Here is a 4,401-nt window from a genome sequence, read left to right as displayed (position 1 = left end):
TAACCTCTTCCTACCTTTAGATATTGTGACATAAGACCTGGGAATGAAAAAAGAAAATCACCATTTGAGAGGGTTGTGAGGAAAGCAGCCTGTTTTGAGGCAAAAGCCAAGTTTCTGTTAGGATAAGGAGGCAAAGGGTTGAGCATATGGGACATTTTACTAGAGGGAGATTGAATTCTAGAAGGCAGAGTCAAAGCATTTCAGGATCCAGATAGGGAGGAAGGGACAGAACACAGGATGTGCCAAACCTAGGAGCATTCTGAAGTGGGATATGAGAAATGCATTTGAAATTCTGGGGCTTCTCATGGTAACTGATATGAATGGACATTAAGGACTTAATGAGATGAACACTGATAGAATCAAGATCCACAGCGTTGGAGAAGCTGGGAGTGTTGGGAAGAAAAGTAGGTGTCTGTGCCTTGCTACTGACACCTCATGGTGGAGGTGAAAACTGGAGGGGTGTGGACTTCTTCCAAAAGCATGGGCTCTCTAGATTGCTGTTGTAACAAGCCAGGTGCTACTCAGGTTTGCAGAACATCATATAGGACTGGTGTTCCACAGCACTGCTTTTGGAAAACCTTGCTCTGACCGTTAAAGGGGGGAAGAGTGACTAACATTTTTTTCTCTGCCAACTTTGTACTAGGCTCTGTGCTTCTTGTGGCTATTATAATATTTTGTCACCACAGCATCTAAACTAGGTACAAAGTGCTGTTATCAAAACCACTTTGCAGGGGCTAAGATTGTAGCTCAGTGATGGAGTACTTGTCTACCAAGCACGAGGCACTGTGTTCAATCCTTGGCACCACATAAAAATAAATAAAATAAAAGTATTGTGTCCATCTACTAAAATACATATTAAAAAACACTTTGCAGATGCAAAAACATATCTTTGATGCATACTAGGATGGCTTGCTGTCTAGCACCACTAGACAAAGACACTCTATGTAGAGGAATAAAATCTCTGAGGTGTTATGGAGACAGGGTAGGTATACATCTTTATCCTTATCAGTTCCCACAAGACAAGTGTTTTTAGAAGAGAGAAAACATTTCCTTAACAATTGAAGACAAAAATAAGAATCTTCTCAGAGGAGGATCCACGAGACCTAGGGATAAGAAGTATACTGGAAAGGACCTTGGAATCCGGAAAATAATGCATTATTCTGGGACTTTGGGGGACAGGTCCTCAAGAGGATATCCATTGGAAGCTGAATGAATTACAAGTACATTTTGCAGTAGAGAACTCAAAATTTTACATATATTATGTGAAGAATCCAGATAAAATTTGTAATTTTTTAATTTCACAATTTTATTTCCAGCTTGGCAGTCACAAGCACTCTTGTGGTATATTCTTCCTTTATATGGTAGCAATACAATCATTTTAGAATCCACATGAAGAAGGATCCACGAAGTGCAAATAAACATGGTTATCAATTTTTGTGTAGCTTTGGCTATCTTGCGGCTCCAAACATGGTGGCAAACTGCAGGCTTTCAAAGACCAACTAGAAAGTGTAGGCTCAACAGGGCAGGAAGATCCTAATTGAGAGTGTGCGTGCCTGAACTGCAGAGAAGGAAAAGCGAGAGACTAAGAGATGTCTCCATTTTCTTCTTTCCACAGAATCCTGTAGGATGGCACAATCCAAGCCAGAAAGCTCGGGTTACAGCCCCATACTGGGTTAACTACATCATCCCCACCAGCTTCTCTGGGCAAAAGCTCCAGCCCCAAGGAGCCCCATAGCTCTCCTTCCCCAGCACGTTTACATGCTTGTATTTATATCCACACAACCATCCATTCATCCATCCATTCAATCATCCATTACAAGGATGAAACACATTCGCTAGGAGACGATGTGTATGAGTTCCACCCACTGCAGCCTACACTGGCGCCACGCTTTGTCTCACTTCGGGTCACCATTATAGGACTAATGATTGCGGGAAGGCACACGCCTGTGCTAAGCTTCACACCACACTGGGTTCCTTGTGAGAGCGGAGCTGGCAGGGTCAAGGACCAGGGAATGCCTAGCTACCCGCAGCCTTTGGTGCGGGATTGGGGCGAGGCACCCGAGCAGGCAACGCCTTCCAGTGCTGTGGTGGGTGGGCGCGCCAGGCTGCGGTGTGTCTTGCATGAATAAGTTTCAGTCATCTAACTCTATTCTCCTGGCTTTTTTTTTTTTTTAATTTCAATACTGAGTGTGGCTGCCTAGCCTACCTGGTGTTCTTGCTGTGCCTCAAGTTTCTTCTCTGACTTGTATGCCGGCGTGGGAAATGCGGGTGGGGAAAATGGGCAACCTACCCCAGTATGGTGACTTTCTGGAAGCCAAATCAAAGTTAAACAAGTCAGTCACGCGCCCCCAAATAGGCAGCACATTCTTTTTTTTCCGGTTACTAGCCAGGTCCAGCAGTCAAAATTCCCTTGCGTCTTGCAGGACCTGTCGGGGGGCGCCGCCAACTGCGTAACGCACAGTCACTCTGGGGAGACTAATTAGGGACTGTCGTCCCTTTTCTTTCCCCCGCTACAAACTCGGAACCTTGACTTCCTCCAAAGTACCGGCTACTTGGAGGTGGCCTTGCCATCACCACCCTGCTTCAGTCCCGCATCCCAGAGCCGTGCCTCCGCACCCCGACTTCCCTCAGCACGCCGAGTCGTGAGCTGAGCCCTCCTCCTCCGCACACGGTGACTCCCTCCCTGCGCATCGCTTGTACTCTCTCCACGCCGCCGCCCGGCACTGCAGTACGGGGGTGCGGGGGAAGGCGGGCGAAGGAGGAGGAGAAGGACCGCAGCGTGCAAGCCCGGAGCCACTTTCCCGCCCCTCCTCTCGACTCTGACACGCTCGGAGGAGTCACCACTCCGCGCGCTGCAGGAGAGAGTAACAGACGGAGGCGGCCCCAGGAAGCGAGCCGGAGCAGCCCCCGCGAGGCGACGGCTGCAGAGCTGACACCACTCAGGGCCGGGGGTCCCTGACAGCTAGAGCGGTGAGTGAGGGGTCTTTGGCAGCAGTGGCGAGACTTTATTCTCTGCTGGATTTCCTTTTCGGACCAGAAGATCGGGCGTTGCAGCCTGGGGAACTTTTTGCAGCCTCTCAGAATCTCAACTTTGCCCACCTGGCCCCAGGAAAACGGCTGCAGGTGCCTGGGGCTGCCGGGTGGGTGCCTTTGTTAGAGTGGGACCCTGAAAGTCGGGGTAAGGCGGATGGAGTGAGCCGTGGTTAACTGGGGTAGGTCAGGGATGCGGGCGCACTTTTATCCAGGATTCCCGGGGGATACGGGTGGGCAGCAGTTGGGACGCGGGGGCTGAATCTGCAGGGTTCTCTAGGCTCATTTACTTAGGTGCTTTCACCCGCAAAGGGAGGTTGATTCAAAACAAGCATCCAAGAGCCGCATCCAAGAGCCGCCGGCTGGGTGCCCAACCTGTGCGCTCACCGCTCACCGCAGCCTTGGGTTTAACTTTTCAGCGGGGATCCCTCTGCAGACGTGAGGGTGGCGGGAGAGCAGTGGCCGCCGCAGTAGGCGCTGCGGGAACCTGAAAGAAAAACTGTGAATTTTCAAACTCTTCCACGTAAATTCCCGAAGCCTCGGTCCAGTGTCTGCACGAGCGCAGAAGAATGGAGAACAGGGAAACCCGCGGGGCTGTGGCTCTTTGTGAGAGCCTGTAATTCCCTACACATCGCCTGCATTGGGCAAAAACCTATTGAGTGCTTACAGTGCATTGGGCACAGCGAAGTAGACCAATGAATGTGAAGTTCAGCAGGGAGAGGAGACCATCCCCGGTAAATACTACCCCACAGATAATTTCTGATGATAAGGAGGGAAGTGGAGAGAGAAGCCAGTACATTTGACACTATCTCTTGGTGGGCTTTCCCCCATCCGCCTGGGCTCTAGAACTGGGAATACTTTTCCTCAGTGTGTGGTAAAACCCGCCTCTGGCTGGGCCCGGAGGATCGTAGAATACGAGGATCAACTTGGTTTGGGGCAGCCGGCATCCCTCCGCAGATGCACAATACAGAGCTTTTCTGTGGGCGTGCGGGGACCTCAGTTGCCACGCGCGGGGGCGGAGGGGGTGGAGCTGAGTCACCCGGGTTGGAGGTACCGCCCGGACTGCCCGCGCTGGGGGCGCTCGCGTCACCCTCTACGTGTGCAAGTGATGCAAATACAGACCCGCGAGGGGCGGGCTTGGGTGGAGGCCTGGGGGAGGCGACAGAGTCTCCGTCTGGGAGCCGGCGCATGTGCGTCAAAGGCTCTCTGGTGATGGATGCCCTGCTGCGCCCTCGACGCGGACAGCCGCGACCCTTGGGGCCTCGCGCTGGAGCAGACTGCGGTGGGGGCGGCCAGTAACGTGGCGCGTGGAGGAAAGCCCAGTAGAACCAGGACTGCGGGCAGGCAGGCGGCGCCGAAGTGCGGCGCAGT

General features: G+C 52.0%; 1 protein-coding gene across 1 annotated transcript in view; it reads left to right on the top strand.

Moving 5' to 3' along the window:
- Nucleotides 1-2,812: 2,812 nt before the first annotated feature.
- Sv2c (synaptic vesicle glycoprotein 2C) overlaps nt 2,813-4,401 on the top strand; it is a 218,400-nt gene continuing 216,811 nt past the window's right edge. Inside the window, exon 1 of the mRNA XM_015497779.2 lies at nt 2,813-2,970. The gene's annotated coding sequence lies outside the window, so the exon portion shown is untranslated. The remainder of the gene's footprint in view (nt 2,971-4,401) is intronic.

Source organism: Marmota marmota, unplaced genomic scaffold (assembly GCF_001458135.2).
Source record: "Marmota marmota marmota unplaced genomic scaffold, marMar, whole genome shotgun sequence".
NCBI lineage: Eukaryota > Metazoa > Chordata > Mammalia > Rodentia > Sciuridae > Marmota > Marmota marmota.
This window is presented reverse-complemented; position numbering and strand designations above follow the sequence as displayed.